Source organism: Oxyura jamaicensis, chromosome Z (assembly GCF_011077185.1).
Source record: "Oxyura jamaicensis isolate SHBP4307 breed ruddy duck chromosome Z, BPBGC_Ojam_1.0, whole genome shotgun sequence".
Lineage (NCBI taxonomy): Eukaryota > Metazoa > Chordata > Aves > Anseriformes > Anatidae > Oxyura > Oxyura jamaicensis.
In genome coordinates, this window is record NC_048926.1 from 35,314,114 (window position 1) to 35,332,420 (window position 18,307).

Genomic DNA, 18,307 nt, shown 5'->3' on the forward strand with positions numbered 1-18,307 from the left:
GTGGGGGGAGCGCGGCCGCCGCGGCCCGGGGAGCGCGCACACTCGCGGCGGCCGCGCGCGCGCGCGCGCCCTGAGGGGAGCGCGCACGGGGCGGGAGGGAGGGGGGCGGAGGGGAGCGGGGGGGGCGTGGAGCGCCGCTACCCGCCCGCGAGCCGCACACGTAGCGCCCGCCGCGGGGCTCTGCCTAACGGCAGGCGCGGCGCCGTTAGCGCCGTTACCCGCCGTTAGCCGCCGTTTCGCGCCGTCCCCCGGGAAACGGCGGCTGACAGGGCAGCCCCCGGGCCCTCTCCCGGCCCGTCGCGGCGCTGAGGCCGGGGGTCGCGAGTGGCCTGCGGAGCGGCTCCCCTCGGTCCTCGGGGCCCGTGCGAACGCGGGGTGGGGGCTGGATCCCTCAGAAGCGCTGGCCCAGAAGGCGCTCGCTAGGAGATGGGTCAAGTAGGTGAGACAGGTAGCTCCTGGGACTGCGGGTTCCCAATGTAGTGCTGTGCGGCACATCCCCGTGAGTTACCGAGCCACGAGGCTTTGCAACTGATGTGGCTGTCTTTATCACTTCTGCATTTCCTATGCCTGCCATAAGAGGGGAGGGTAGCTGACCTATATTACCACCAAAACTAGGTTTTCACAACAACCGACTGGATGTATCCCAAGGTTATCTCCGTTTCTACTGAAAGCTCGTTCTGTTTCCTGGGTTTTACCCAGATATCTTCATCAGGCATAACACATACCAGCTTGCGGACGGGTCTTACAGTGCCCACATTTTAGGATTAGTTTTGAGCCTTGAGCTGTAGAGAGCGTATTCAACTGACAACGATTCAAAAATGTTTTGTTTTGTTTTTCATAGGAGTACATATGACCAAGTAAAATTTAGAGTAATTTATGGACGTTCTAAAAAAATAATAATCACAGGACTTGACACGTTTTCTATCAAAGAGGGGAGAGAAGTAAAACCTAGTTAATTATTTCAAAGTCCCATTTTATTGTACATAAAAACGCATTTGCCCTTTTGAACCAGTGAAGGGCCAAGAACGACCCAAAACATTGTGTTCACACAGCCCCCTAGTGGTTAAAGCCTTGACGAGTCCACATGCATGTCTCCTCACATGAAAGCGGGCCCAAGGCAGTGTGATGCAGATTAAAAATAGAACGCTGTAACCTTCTCAGAAGGCATGGTCACCTGCCGCCATAAAGATATGCCGTGCCCAGTACAAGGATGGTCTTTACTACGTAGTTGCAGAGAAGCAAATCAAGGCTACAACGAGTTACAGCTTTGTGAAAGAAAGGACATAGAGTAGGTAGGCAGACAACTGAATTTAAAACAAATTTCCTGTATTACCTTGGAAAAGTGAGATTTCTTAAACGGGGGCAAGGCATTTGGTGGAGATATTCCTTATTCCTTAAACCCGTAGATTACAGTTATCATAACCTATATTACATGCTAAAAATTTGATCTAAACTCTGACCAGCCATTTCAAATAAGAACCTAGTAAGTGTAATACAATAATTAATATCTTCCACTTACTTTGTTTTAATTTTTTGGGGGTCATTTCATAAAAAAGCTAATAATAATCCATTAAGTAGTTCCTGTGCTACCTTGCTTGATATTTAATTCAGCTTTTTAAAATCTCCCCTTTTTTTTTCCCCTCCACCCGTCAATAAGCCAGTGGCTTTTGTATTGACAGTATATTACAGCCTCTTGAAAGCTGCTGAGGAGATAAAATAGCTGGAGGCAAGTTGGCTGTTGGGAGTTCTGATTCTTGGGTTGACAGTATGGGATTACAGGATAAACACTGTGGAATAAGACATTTCTGCTCAAAGGATCAGCAGCACAATAGCTAACTGGTGACATTTGAATATACATCATCATTAGACTTCAGACTGAACAAGCAGCAAGCTTTCCAGAAAGTTTGCATCTTTTGGAATTACATTTTCAGTCACACAGACAACAGCGTTTTGAGTTTGCACTTAGTTCCTACTAAGACTTACCTACTATGTGGCATTCTGAGATAATCCTAGGAAGATGAGGCTCTTGTTAACATATTATACCATCCACCTGCACAGTCACTTTTATTTCTTTATATTGCTGTGCTTACTGAGAGTTCAGCACACATGATAGATTTTACAGGCAATGATGAGATACCTTTACTTGAAGTTCAGTGAACATCTCATAGGACTGTGTAAAGACCCAAGTTGCGTCATCGGCTGTCTAATGACTTCTGAAAGTATCTAATTATCCTAAATTTGGCAGATCATATGTAAGGTTTAAGAGAGTAGAAGCAAAGATTAACATTTTTCTTGCTTTTTAGACTGAAGATGTTTGTTAGTGAAGACAGTAGTGACTAACACTTCCAGCTTAATTGATAACATCTATCCTATACAGCAAATACTTCTTTGCTGTAGTTTTCCTTCAAAACCAGTTGTGACCACCATAAAGAGCAGTAGTCATTGGTCTGAGATTAATTACCATGAACAAAGTTATTTAGCAAAATATTTTTCTTCACTTTTATTTTGACTTTCCAGATGTGAGCACTGAGATGCAGGTTTGCAATAGTATGAGTAGAAACTGCAGCTTGAGAGGAGTGGAAGTATAAGTCATCTAAATTTTGATGTCTCCAGAGTATGGTATTTCTCTGCTGTCTTAATCTTCCTTCTTACTGAATTAATTTATGGTTCACATGAATCTTCTGCACATCCTGCAAACCTGCAGGTGCAGTCCACATGATGTGCCCAGCAAGCAAAGAAGTGGAACACAGGACACCAGTACACTACGAGGGTATACACGTCAAACTGAAATCCACCACTGATGGGTGGTGAGGTTAGGAAGAACACTTTCAGAGAAAACTGGTACTGAAATGTAAATGAAAAGCAGTTTTCCAGCAGAAAAAAAAAAAAAAAAAAAAAAAAATCTCCAAGGGAAAAATGATGTCCAGTCCTGAATATAAAACCTTCTTTATTTTCTGTAATCCACCACTATTAAAGGGGAAAACAATTCAATTCAGCATAAAAATAACCATAAATATTTTAGACCAATGTCATTGTAAAGTCTTAATCTGGCTACTCATTTTATTCAGAAATATGGCTGTAGCATACATATGCATATCCAACATGTATATGAAGTTCCTATGCTGACTATTACTCTACTATGTAGAATGGCTTATTGCATGATTTACACAAATGGTAGGCTCTTACTTCCCATCAGAGATTTCACTTTTCTCTTTTGTCCCTTTTTCCCCCTTTTTTAAACTTCCTTTTATTTGAGTTTTCATTTCTATCGGATTATGACATTTTTGGTAGAACTTCAACCTTTTTGAAGAATTTAAATAGGAAATAATACCTGTGTATTTATTTTGACAAAGGCCTAGTTCTCTTCCTGGGAAACTGTATTTCCTACTATTTTGAAGCAACAGTTTGAAATTTGACCTGATGTAGGCAGTGCATCAAGGGTGTACTTTTTACTACTTCTGCACTATTTCAGCTAAACTTAGCTATGGACCACGAAGACTGGAGATGAAAGGTGAAAATCTAGTGATGGACTGTAATAAATTTGGTTAAAGTTAAACCTGGGCAGTTGCCTAGGATTGCGTGGGGGCTCAAGGCAGGTAGAATCAAAATTCACCAGTATGGAATTTAACTACTTCGTCTGCTTTAACTGTGGGTCTGGTCTCTCTTTCTCTTCCTGTCTTATTCATCACACACCTTAACATTTCTGCAGTAGATTAAGAAGGAATCTTGAGAAATAAGCTTCATTTGCTATATAGACCCTCCTTTTCATTTAGAGAACATCGCCTATTCTGTGTATTTGATATGCACAGATCTTGCGGGGAGTAAACAGTATGTGATGATGTAATTTCAGACACTGTGTGCTCATCACACGGATAGGCTGAATTAATGTTGTGTAGACATTACTAGTGATAACATTCCTTTATTTCTGAACATATAACCATGTAAACCCTATATTTCTTAACCAACTGGCAAAATTCACTATGATGTTCATGAAAATATGTCAAATCTATCTGATTTGCACCAACATACTGAAGGTGATTCCAAGTCTTTCTTGCACTTTAAGTATTGCTAGAACCTCCCAGTAATGGTGGGTTTTGGAGATGTAAAAAGGTAGTTTGCAGCGTGTCCAGCTTTTTTTTTTTTTTTTTTTTTTTTTTTTTTAAATCTTATTATGGTACAGTATTCTCTGTACCCAGTCTCTTTTAACTCTCTTTTAGAAGTTGCTACCACACAGTTTGATTTAATCCAAACTTTCCCAAATGCATTAGAAGATGGTCTTAAAGACAAATACGCTTCCAGTACTATGTAAGCGCAACTGAGCTCAAATACTTTTCTGTATGAAAAACAATAGATATAGATGTTTCTTTTTAGCTCTACAACAGTTTTAGAAAGGGACTTTAGATAGTTTTAAACATGAGCAAAGAAGAAAAACAGTTTAACACACTTTAGAGATGAAGAGAACAAGGTACAAGAAGTTTCAGCAGCTTGCTTGAGAAAAAAAAAAAAAAAAAAAGAAGTCAAAATATATGTTTTCCATCTATTTACTAGTTCTCTGGTCATCCTTTCTCCAATGAGTACACACTTTGACATTTAAGGCATCTCTAGATTGAAGTTTCTTCTTCCTTTGTTGTCAATTCCAATCTCTGTCCATCTTTTTTTTTTTTTTTTCCTATAGCTTGGTAATTGCTAGTCAGAGACCACATGTAGTGTGTACTATATGCATTCTGGAATATGTCTCAGCTTATCTCATATAACACTTGAGGATATTTTTCCCCAGTGCATCTCAATGTTTTGCAGTTCTCTTAGTGTGTTGCCATTTGTTTTCCTTATACTATTACAGTCAAAAGTGATTGCCTTGGAGAGTTAGTTGGAAGCATGATGGGAAAGTCTCTCTCTCTCTCTCTCTCTTTTTGAAATCCAGTTTAACTGCTTCAGTCTTGAACTTTAATTGTTAATGGGATTTTGTTTCTTTTATCTTGCAATGAACATTTGTGCACTTACATTGCTTTTATAAATGAGTCCTAACAAATAAAATGCCCCAGTCACAGCTGATACTGATTGGTGACTCAGTATCTTAAAAGCAACAAAAGTGTCAAATGAAATACTGCAAGGCAAGTCACAAAATCTGTCATGTCCATTCTCAAAATATGACTACTAAGAGTACCCTACTTTTAGCAGAATAATTTTTCTCCTATTTACACCTTGCTTAAAGGAGACTTAAAATGGATGTGGCAAGCTAAGCTGAATGCAGTACAGAATGTTAAAATTGGCTTTAAATAAACGGTCATAATGATTACTCATGCATCATAACTTCCTTGTTCATTCTCTCTCTCTTTTATAATTGCTTCAGATATTAAAACACCATTGGATCATTATGTCAAGAGAAAGAAAAGAAGGCAGAAGTATTGAGAACCTAATTCTTGTCTTCTTTCCAATGACCTAATATTTTAGATGTTGATCTCTCCTAGTAGAGAATTCAGCTACTCTAACTGCAGGACCTTAATCAGTCTTATTTGAACTTGAGCTTGGTTCTAAGCCTCACATGCAAAGATCTAGTTAGATGCCAAGTAATATTTGTACTGCTCTTTAGTAGAAATACTTTGCTGAGGTCATCTACATGATGTGACCAAGGACACAAAGTATAGACAGGGTTAGACTTTATTATAGGCATTGGTTAAGATCTGGAACCTGTCATAAGTCAGAAATGAACAGTATCCGAAAACTACTTTCCTTTTAAAAGTACTTTTTCCTTCATGAACTGCTCCTACTGGATCATAAGTGAAATAATGTTTGGAATTGACTGTTGTATCCAGGTAGAGCTCCTCTGAGTGCCCCACTTTCAGTTATTCTGATTTCACAACCAATGAGTTGTTCTTGGATCTTGGACCAATCTGTCCAAGTCTGTGGTGGTCCGGGTTGTATTTTCGGAATTAAAAATACTAAATTGACCCCACCTGTGTATGTATGTACATATATACACAAGTATATGCAATGAGTGTAAGGGATTTATTCCATGTGTATATGAATGGACAAGGAGAATAAGGGGAATAATGAACTGCTGGCTAAAGTGTTCTTTTAAAAACTTCAAAATGTTTCAGAGTTGATTCAAAGTTAAAATGTTGATCTTCCAGCATTCATAACTCTTCTGGTTAGTGAGTTTTCATTTTGTAGGGCAGGAGAGTCTTTAATTATATTTGATTTCAAGGATAGAAAATGTGACTTTCTACTTTGAAAGTTAACTCACAAATATGCTTAAATATGTGAGTTTCTGAAATCCACTGTACTAATACTATCATCAAATACCTCTCTCAATTAGAGCAGAGCTATATGTGAGGAAAACAGCAATGGCTCAAAAGAAGAGACAAAGGAAGCTGCCACTTGAAGAACTGTGGTAATCTAGTTTGTGAAATACTGTCCTAGGAAGGCTGCCTATTCTTAAACTATGGCACTGAGTCTGTGGCCACTGCTTATCTCATTTTAATTTGTAAAATTGTCCTCTATATGGTGAGCATTTTCATTAGACCATCTATTTCTGATTTCTTGGTGCACCTGGAACGTTTGCATATGCAAGTATCCTCTGGCCCATGGCTTCTGCAAAACAATACACTGTGTACAAGCAAAAAATGAATTTATCTTTGATATGTATAAGTAAAATTGTTGGCAGTACTCTGAAAAAAAATAAAATGATTGCCTTTATGGTCTCAACACCATCATTTCATTTGTTCTAGCACTGAGAAACTTCAAAGCTGAATTGTAATTGTTACTGCAACACAGTAGAAGTCATATAATAAAAAATAATTGTCCTGCTCTGAAAAACATCTTTAAAACCTATCCTAGACCAAGGCGGCAACCTTGTAGCACACATCAGTGTGACGAGGTCAGGCTTCTTCTGCCTGCCCTGTTACTGCCAATTAATGGGTATTGCAGTGATAGCAAAGTAAATATATTACTACTACAGAAGAAATGCCATAAGCTAGGAGATAAGAACTATGACAACTGTTACAAAATCAAGATGTCAGCAGCAGTTATTTGGCATCTTTAGTTCAATGCCATTACAAGCAAATAAAATATTTGAACTTGAACTTGAAATAGTAGCAGTTTTACTACTCCATAGTCTACAACTTAATAGTCACAGAATTAACTGAATCTTCAGGCACATATGCCTAGCAGCTACAGTCTTGTGGGTTTTTGGTGGTGCGGAAAGTACATGAATCTAAGCTTTACTGTCAGTGCCTCCCATAACATTATTGCTATTTCCTGTTTCAGTGTTTAATAATGCAGGATAGGTTGGGGTTTCAAGATGTTTTCTTCTCTCCACCAAAAAAGTTTAAAGAATGGTTGCGGTGTAGTCCAAATCACAGTTTTATAAAGAAGCTGGATAGCTGCTTTTTGCATTTCTAAATAATTTCACTTACTTCACTTAAAAGACAAAAATTTTTTTTTTTTTTTTTTTTTTTTTGTGCATATGTGTGTGTGTTCTTATTCATTTAATGACCAAATATGCACACACACAAACATTAGCTTAGTGCTTTGTAAAAGATGTTGTTAGAATTGAAATCACTACTTAAATACCTGGGCTAAAAGAAATGCTATGTATGAAAGGAAGGATGATCTTTAATTGGAGTGCTACATTTATGCAGAGGAAACACATAGACATCTGGTCCTCCATGTATAGTTTTAGGAGGCATATTATTCAGGAAATCTGTTGTAGAAGCATACCAATGGATACATTTTTCCAGACTCCAGAGGAAAATGCTGTTCATCAAGAGAGCAACTAGCTAAGAATACCTCATTTTGTAAGAGAGGCATCAAAACAAATACATGATGGGCCAATCTTAGCTCTTACAATGTTTCAGTCTGTCTTTGCCTTATTCAGAACCAATTTTATTCACTTCCAGCCTTTAAAACACTTTATAGTATTATTGTAAAGGCTAGGCCAATAATTTAGGCTCTAAATTTAATGAGTGTTACCAGGAAAAAATAAATCTGTCACTGTAAAGTAGCACCAGGTTAATAGAATTGTTCCTTTTAAATGAAAACTGGTTATTGTGGAGGTGAACAAGAGAAAGAAACCATTAAGCATAGAATCACAGAATGGTTGGGTTGGAAGGAACCTTAAAGACCATCCAGTTCCAACATCCCTGCCATGGGCAGGGATGCCACCCACTAGATCAGGTTGCTCAAAGCCCCATCCAGCCCGGCCTTGAACACCTCTAGGGATGGGGCATCCACAGCTTCTCTGGGCAACCTGTGCCAGTGCCTCACCACCCTCTGAGTGAAGAATTTCCTCCTCATATCTAATCTAAACCTACCCTCTTTTAGTTTAACCATTACCTCTTGTCCTATCACTACACTCCCTGGCAAAGAGTCCCTCCCCAGCTCTCCTGTAGGCCTCCTTTAGGTACATGAAGGCTGCTGTAAGGTCTCCCTGGCCTTCTCCTCTCTAGGCTGAACAACCCCAGCTCTCTCAGCCTTTCTTCATCGGAGAGCTGCTCCAGCCACGTGATCATCCTCATGGACCTCCTCTGGACTCGCTCTAAGAGGTTCACGTTTATTGTGCTAGGGGCCCAGAGCTGAATGCAGTGCTCCAGGTGACGTCCCATGAGAGCGGAGTAGATGGGGAGAATCACCGCCCTCGACCCACTGGCCACTCTTCTTATGCAGTCCAGGATATGGTTGGCTTTCTGAGCTGCAGGTGCACATTGCTGGCTCATGTTGAGCTTCTCATCAACCAACACCCCCAGGTCCTTCTCCTCAGGGCTGCTCTCAACCCATTCTCTGCCAGCATCATGACCATATGGCAGAGATATGCTACTTCACTTTAAACCAGACTTGTGCAGTCTGTATGTCACCTTTAATTCATGGAATTGCAGATGTTTGGATTTGGATTAAGCCTCAGGACATCTAATCAGCTTTGAGACAGGATAAGAATAGACATTCTGAGAGCATCTTTAAAAACTACCCAGAATTTTTGAAAAAAATTCCCTGTGTCCTCAATAAGTGGCCTCTTCCAGGAGCTCACTACCTTTAATGTTACTTTTTTTCCTAATAGCTAAACAAAGTATTTTTTCCTGTAAATAAATTGATTCATTCTTGTCCTATCCTAGACAGACCACACAGCAGACTTTTCAGCACTGGAAGACCTTTATTATGTCCTTCTTCCACCTCTCCCATAGACCAAACAATGCTTTTTCCTTCAAACATTCCTCAGAGGTTGTATTTCTGAAAATTATTAGCACTCTTGTTCCTTTTCCCTGAGTGCTTCTCAACTTACCATAAAAGTCACCAAGTTCACTGGACTGATTTGCAAATAGTTTGGTAGCTGAAGCCTCACATGGTCCACAGAAAACAGAGCAATTACCTCCTGTATTTTACTTACAGTGTTCTTATTATTACAGCTCAAAATTAGATTTGCCTTTTTGACAAAAATATACTGACCTAGTAAGTTTATATTCCACCCTAACTTGATATCACCATTTACATCACTGTCCTGGATGATAACTCTGATTTTTATTTTATTTTATTTTATTTTTCTTGCTCTGTGTACCAATTACCAATTACTTTGAAATGATCACTTTTTATCTGCTTTCAGCTCAGCAAAAGCAATGTGAACCCTCTCCAAAATATTTTTGTAACTTCTTCCAGCTAATTGCTATCCATATGTTTTTAAACACATAAAATATACTATATTTTGTCACCAGAGCTGATACTGAACTTATGATAAACTTTATCACTATCAAAACACCTGTGTTCCAGTAAGCCATGCCATGTGTTTCAAGGCACAGCTGAGCCAAGCAGTTGTGACTCTGCCTATTCTAGCTCAGATGCCTATCTAGCTCAGATGCGAAAACAGTACAGATGTTATCGAGTAGGTCAGAACCCAAGCTAATAAATGCTGGTTATATTACTCTTGAAACCCACTGTAGGTAGCCTGTTAGCTGTGAGCAGAATTAGCCTGTGTCCTGAAAAGCTTATCAGCTCAGGTTGAACTACAGCCTTGCCAACAGAGTACGATTCAGCTACATCAACAAATCAGTGAAGACTTGAGCATTCTTTGAAAACTATCTTCTAAGAGCTACCCAGGGTAATAACATTGAAGGTGCTAAGCCTCAACTGACTTAATGTGGAGCTTAACATTAGTAAAAGAACTTAACGTTTTTAAAAAAGCGGGTCATCCGTAAGGACGTGTTCTGAAGTTTGAAACTTATATTTCAGTTTTCCTGGTGCTTTGTGCATGACCCTCTGCTCTGTAAAATCACCCTAAGAACAGCAGCAGTTCAGCATTTTTCTGCTGTGCATTTTCAGAGATCCTTGGATGGAAGATGCCACACAGGCATGAACATAGCTGTTTGGTCTAGTTTGCTAAAACAGGGAATCAAATTCAAGTCTTTTGCACTGTCTTGCAGAGCACTAACCACAGAAAAGATATTTGGCTGGCCCAGAACTAACATGTGATACTTAAGTCATATCCAGACTGGGGATTTCTTAAATCACTGTATTCTCAGGAAGCAGTAATTTTTGGACTAAGGGCAGGATGATTGTTTTGTCTTCTTGCAAAATTTTTCAGATACTGGTTGTGATTACAGTATGAAATGAGATCTCTCCAGTGTGGTATTTATTAAATCCATCTCATATCACAGCCAAGATTAGAAATTAGTAGAACTTAAAAGCTACCCAAAGATACATAAAGATACATAAGTACTTATAGATATACTAGAATGAATTAATTTGTCACATGCAGACAGTATTGGTCATTTGATACAGAGCTTGACTTTAAAAAAAAAATGTTCAGCATTTAAAACTGGTTGCAATATTGTTTATTAGTAGAGAGCCTCAAGAGTGAAACCTTTCAAGCCACATAGGAAGCACAAACAAACCCCAGACAAAGGCAACTTTGGATTTTTTTCATTAAATCTGATATGTAGTTTGAGAGTATTAAATAATTTTACTCTATGATGTAACACAGAATTCCATCAGTCACCATTTAAGAGGCAATGGGCATACTTCATCCCCTCTTGATAATTTGTGTTCATGTGTCTTGTGAACTTCCCTCAATCATTTGTCATTAAAATCAGTCCTACTGGCAGTAAAGTTTCCATGCTGAGAGCTAGGAGGGAAAATATTGATGATTACAGAGGTATACAGCTGCTATTACTGACCCTGACTAGTTTATTTTGGACACCCTAGATTATTATTTTTAACTTTATTTTTTTTTCCTTTTGGGTAAAAGCTTGGGAGTGTGCTTGAAAAAACAGGTCTCCAAGGAGGGTGGAGAATGCCCATTTGTTATCTAATTCTGTCCACTGTTTAGGCAATGTAATCTTGAACTAAACAGCAAGATTAAAACTTTAAACTTTATTATTATTGTTTATCTATATGATAGTGCAAAAAATAGATTCACTTTTATTTGCACAAATGTAGTGCTACTCTTCCAGTGTAAGGGACCACAATCAAGTAGAGACTGAGTCCTTCTGTACTTTAAAAGGAAATTTCATACCCTACATATTTTTATCATCATATTTTCTTTCTATATTATAACAAATTCTTTCCTTGATTTCCCCTATTAAAATTCATACAAGTGCAAATAATGGAAGTATTCTGTTGAATGCACAAAGAGAATAAAAGTAACTGCTTTAAATTCTCTCAGAACTACCAGCTCTAAGAAGAAGTAGTTAGCTTCCTTTCAAACATTCATGGAGCTTTATGTTGATATATTCTGATAATGGAGTTTACATATCTTTAGCAGGTCATCCACATACATAAAGTATATTGAGGATTAATTTAAACAAATAGTATTAAGAGCACCTTTTGACACCAGTCAGTCAGTCCCCAATACTTCATAACACGGACATCACAGCTGCCCTCCTAGACAATCTGACTCAATCAGTTTCATGTTACTGCAGATTTTCTTCTGTGAGTACAGAATTGCTTGTCCCAATATTTTTTGCCTTCTGTCTTCAATAGTGCTCTACCACTTCCAAGTGAATTGTTTAACTAAATGCTTCCTTTCCTTTTTCTAGTTCTCATGTTATCATTGGCTTATGCTTCTCCAGTCACCACAGACAGCTATATTCTCAACTCTCTCCAGTTCTTTCTCTGCTTTCCATGTTAGGTGATATAATCTCCAAATACTAGTAACATTCAGTGCAACTTCTCCTTTAATCCATGAGCTAGCTATCTTTCACTCTCTGTCTTCCTCATCCTGAAATAGATTTTTGCCCCCCATAATAATAATGAAGGGTGGAGTATTTAGAGGAAAGAAAACTGACAAGGACATAAATTTATTGCACCCCATAAAATGATTCATATAGCATATGTTACATTAGTAAATACACTTATTTTGGAATGTTGTTTACTAGTAGCTATTCACAAGTAGAAGCACATTGGAAATCAGGAAATACTAGAGACAATGGCCAGAGGAGAAATGTCCTGTGGGAGTAATGTGGGGCATCCCAGGAATTCTCGTGTCAATCCTGCTTTCTTTGCTACTCTGTGTGACCTTAGCAAAGCTACAGTCTCTGTGTGGTTCAGTTCCTCCTGTGTAAAGCAGGTATTATAAGAAGTTTCCAATTTACAGGATCAGAGAGATGTACACTCAGCTAAAGCTCTGAGATGAAGGTAGTGGTCATTAAGTATACTCCATTGGAATAATGCAGTTTTGACAAGGAAGAAACAGTTCATTTGAACAGATCAAGCTTTCCTGGGACCTGGAATTCTGTGAAAGTCTTACCCAATTTCTCCTCCAAATACAAGGTGCATTTCCTGACCTTACTGCATCAAGTGTAAACATATGGTAGGGTAAATGTTTATATAGTTACAGAAATATTCCCAAACACTCCAATATATGTATTTCTATTACTAGTTAAGAGGTTTAAGAGAACTCAAGAGATGGTAGATACAAATTACATTGCTGAGACACTGCTTAGGTAGTATTGTGAGAAATGTAACAAAAAAGTTCAGTGCACAAAATCCACTTAATGACTTGTAGTAAAGGCAAGCAAATGGAGATTACAATGCAAGGCAACCTGGTAATGTCTTGAAGTCTTCTAATAAATGAAAGAAAAATAATTGAATAAGTAGAACAAATAAGGTAGTATAAGAGGTTGCATATGAACTGTAATGGACTACAGAGATGGATACACATTGTCATTTACACCTACCTTTCACTTTTTGTAATTTTTGCAAGTAAAATGTAGTATACGATCATTCTACTTCTTATATAGTCTATTAATCATTTCCACAATGCAATTTACACATAAATTTTCTTTCCTAATTTAAGGCATACATTTTACTCTTTCAAATCTTTGTTACAGAGTTTTTATACAATATCCACTGGAACAGGCTGCCTAGAGAGGTTGTGGAGTCTCCTTCTCTGGAGATACTCAAGGCCCGTCTGGACGCTTACCTGGCCAGCCTGCTCTGAGGAACCTGCTTTGGCAGGGGGGTTGGACCCGATGATCTTTTGAGGTCCCTTCCAACCCCTACTGTTCTTTGATTCTGTGATTCTGTGATTTCTTATTTTCCACTGCAGTCTCACTTTACCTACCCTCAAACACCTTTCTTCTATTTGCTTCCAAGCCCACCTTTGAAGCTTTTAAATTTCATTTCAATACATTGAAAAAATGTTTACCTTGAGATTTTAACACTAACAAAAATTAAACTAAATACAACATAACTACTACTGAAAAGCAATCAAAATATTTTACTTTGGAGAAGAAGCATGCACAACACTATCAGTTGCGTACCAGAGTAAAATGGTCACAACGTCCAAGATGGCTTTTCATTTTCTGTGTGTATACTTTTCTTCCTTCCACAGAAGAATGTTTCTAAAAATTTTCCACCACTTAAGAGAAAATAAGGCTCCTGATCAATTATTACAACTTTTTAAATTTTGGTCTATTTACTTTAGATTACTTCAGAATGTAACCAGCTATGAAAAGGCATCAAAGTTTTGCAGCAAAAGAAAGTTTTCTAATAACATTCCTGCATCATTGCAGGACTTCCTTCCTTCCTTTATGAACACAAGTCATTCATATAGTATTTTGAGAAGGCATTGACTATGTAGTGGGCAGTACGAATTCACTAACATGGGGAAGAATTTGGATACAATTAGCTCAGTCTCAGGGAGGGAAAAATCTTTAGGGCAGCAGACTGCAAGTGACTAGAAATAAAAATAAAATAAATAAAATAAAATAAAATAGAATTATGAATAGAATCCAGAAAAGCTGAAGCTAGAAAAGTGACAGATCTCAAAGGGGATGAAGGAGAAAGCAGTCGATCAGGCAGAAGTCAAGTATCATCACAGAGCAAGAATGGGCAGGAGTCACAAGCAAGCTACCAAGAGGCATTCAGTTAACTGCTGAGAGAGATTAATACTGCTAGGAAGAAGACTGTGTTAGGCAGTTGTAGGGTCACTGACTGTTGGAAATCAGTAATTAGATGAAAATCATATATGGAAAAAAAAAAAAAAAATTGAGCCTGTTATTCAGAGGAACTTTGTTTGCAGAAGTTAGATGCTCTCTAAACATTAGAGCAAAAAATATCAGAGAGACCAAGGAGCTGCTGCAAACACTATGCTAACTAATGCACAGAGCACCATGGCAGAACAAGATGAGGCCTATAGAAATAAAGTGAGAGACAGAGAATACCCAGCTTAGAGGGAACCCTAGGTGCTATGTGTAGAAGCCCATGGGATTTGTTCTGTGCTCTTTTGGACTGCCTACGTAGGGTATGAGTTGTAAACACTCCCTGTTTTAAGACAGTACTCTCCATTGTTTCTCTCTTCCCATGTTGGAAAGTATGATGCTAATTTACTACATTATTAGTAACCTGTCAAATGCCAATGCAAAATTACGAGAGACAAAGCTGTGAGGACATAAAGTATCAGGCTTGTACTACTCAAGGTGCAAATGATTCCATTCTTCAGGAAGTAAACTCCTACTGACTACAAACTTCTTGATTTGAAAACCCTGCTCTTGATAAACCTTGAAATCCTGGTTCATCCTTTACTGTCATTGCTTCCCCTGCACTGAAATACTGTTTTCCTTGCCCACCTTCAGTCTCTAGTAAGAATAAGTGGTAAGAAAATGGTAACAAGGGTTTTCCTCAGGTATTGTCCAAGGTTTTCAGGGAATGGTGAAAAACATTCTGGTTGTGGATGTTTGTAGCTGTGGCTGACAGTTCAAATACTCCATAGTTGCTGTTTTTCCATGCAGTCATTTCTGAGTCCATAAGTTAAAGTATGTTAGCATAGAAAAGCAGATACCTCACTTTGGGTGACTGCTTCTCAGTAACTTTGTGGGCCAAAGTCATCTTATGTGGGAGGAGAAGTAACAAAAACAGTGGTGATAAAAGGAAAAAAAACAAACAAACAAACAAAAAAAACAGATTTTGCAAAAGTCGGCATTATTGTCATGTGGTCAACTGTATCAATATACTTGTGCTGAAAAAGAAAAGGACAGACAGTAAAATGTCTTTTTTTCCCCTATTTATTTTTTTTTTTCTGTTTCCTCTTGACACTAGCTAGAAAAGGAGAGTAAAGAGATAGAGCCAGACAATCTATTTCCAGTGTAAAGAGAGGAAGACAGAAAGGGACACGTTTGGATGTAAGTACAAGATTGCGTTAGTACAAGATCTGCTCCAAGGGGAGCAGGTATTCTTACAAAAAGGAAAAAAAGAAAGAAAGAAAAAAAGTAGCTTCTTAGAGATCCCAATGACTAAGTTACCCTCCTTTTAGAAGCTTCTATTTCTCATATTAAAAACTAACAAATGGAGCAGTAACAGGAGTTCCTAAGGGAGACTAGTAAACTGATACCCAAAATGGGTATTATTTATATCCAAATCAGTGTGCCAAAGTGTTCATAGCTTACATCCCAGGTTTTTCCTTTGTGCTCTGCTGAGGCCTTTGCCAAATCCCTACATACATTAAAAATACTAACCACACTCTGTACCTGCTTGACAGACTGCATATCATTGGAGAATACAAATTCAGCCTGGATACTAAGTTTTTTTTAGTGTGTAAAACAGTCATATACAAGGATGACCAGTAGTGATTAAGCTATGGTACCACACAGAAGTTCCTCCATGTGAATTGAATTAATTGATATATTAGTAGCAAAATAGCCAGGTGGGCCAGGCTAATTAAGACTATGATTGCTAATTGCCAACACTAGGGACAATATGAGTGGTTGCAGAGGCAATAGATGCAGTCTGTTTGTAACAGCTCTATAAACTGCTAGATAGTCAAGACTGGGGAAAAAAACAGGGGAGAAAAAGTTGCTGAGGATAGTAGTGTAACTCATAGTAGGCTCCATTCAGATAATGGCGAAAGCAACCACTACTATAGAAGATTTCTGTGATTCCACAAAAGTCTGGTTCAATTGTCTCCAAGTGGGGTTTGAGCATTCCAGGGGTTTCACAAGACACTTTCAGTAAATAAATAAAACTAAACAAAAAAATAAAACTGTTTATCTCTTCCTTTTTTAATTTCTGTTTTTGTTTGTTTGTTTGTTTTTCTGAATGTTTTTTATTATGTACGTAATATATTAGTACATTAGTACATGTATGTAATTTATGAATTTAAAAAAAAAAAACGTATTGGTGCATGCTCAAAATTTTTTACTGATAGGGTTGCATGATCAAAAAAGTTTGAACTCCACTGATCTAGTTTAAAGGTTCAGAATATCCTTCTTTCAGGTTTCCAGTTCCCTGTATATTTTAGTCTCTCTGGTATAATGGATAATATCAAGTAGTTTGGCTGAAACTTTAGGTGCTTTTAAAGAAACCCCAAACCTTATCATGGAATATAATGTGGTTGTTGTCATTTTTAAAACTTTGGATTTAACTCACACACATTTAAAACTTAATGTTTCTTTATAGTGCTCAATAAACCATACTATACAACTGTAGAACCAAATGGGACCAAATAAATGTTATATTCAGATTGACTAAACACATGCTATGGAGAAAGTACTAACTGGAAATGTTACATCAAAATCTGGAAACTCTATTTTAATAAGTCTGTATGAAATAGCAGCATTAAGCCTGAAAAAGAAAAATATATATATATCCAGGTAATGTTTTAGGATCCTGAAATTTTAAAATCTTAGATTTTGTAGATCAAAGAAATTTTAAAACCATGATATCTATGGAAGTGCTATGGATAATATTTTTAAGCAATACCAACATTGTGAGTTTTTAAATACTTGTTATTAAATTCATTTCAGAAAAGCGATGCCATTTTTTTGTACTGAACATTTGGTTCTCCATACTTCTTCTTTCATCAAGCACTACAGAGTTCTGGATATTCCTGCTTTTATGGTTCCCACCCTCCCCCCAAACTCCCTTTCTACTGAACCAGAAAGTTTACTCCATTAAAACAAACTCTTATTCCTGTTTGTCAAAAATAGTAACCTCCTTGGATTCTGGCACAGGTGTTATAGGGTGGACCAATTTCTAAAACATCACAACTGCCTTGAAGGTGACATTCAGAAAAGGGGCATTCTCTTTTGCACTTTATTCTATGTAGCTTCACTGAAGGACTTTAAAAATAAAGATTTCAAATAAATATTTTAACTTGTTTGAAAGGAAACTTCTGTGTATGACTTTTTTTCTTTCACTGTAGCTTAAAAGGAAAATGTGAAATCTTACATGGTATCAAATAAATTCTGAATAGTAATCAATTCTATTGAGTAACAATACTTGTGGTAGTATTGCACACCCAAATGTAATTCGATCAAGATCACAAATCACAGTCTTGCAAGTTTTTGCCATCCTATGTGGCAGCCTTGTAGGAGGATTATTTATTTCCCATGCTAGTTACATCTGTGTAGTCATGTTCAGTTTTTGCTTTTATTTTCAGGGAGGTTAACAATATACAGCAACTCTGTTGAATCCTCTCTTCCTCAACTTCAGTCTGATTTTTATTCTCCTGGACACAAAATGTTAGGGAAGTTTTTTGTTGTTGTTTTTGTTTTGTTGCATTTTGTTCTTCAATGAACTGCCTGTGGTAATTATAAGTGCATTATTTCACTAAGAGAAGTAGATGAGATTTATTATATATCTATACACACTTTCTAGCTCAAAACATTGTTTTCCACCTAATTTTTAGGATCTTGTTTTGATAGATTGCTGCCAAAGGATTTGTGTACAGTCTTTCATGAGATCTCCCCATATGTCATTATGTTCATGTTTCTATGCTGCCACAAAAGTTGTCACAGATGCCACTTTTTTTTTTTTTTTTCCTATCTGACACATCCTTGGCATCTTCTTTCTTTCTTTCTTTCTTTCTTTCTTTCTTTCTTTCTTT

At 37.7% G+C, this 18,307-nt stretch overlaps 1 protein-coding gene across 1 annotated transcript in view; it reads left to right on the forward strand.

Moving 5' to 3' along the window:
* CNTLN (centlein) overlaps positions 1-18,307 on the forward strand; it is a 272,348-nt gene that overhangs the window by 1,093 nt on the left and 252,948 nt on the right. The gene's annotated exons all lie outside the window — the stretch shown is intronic.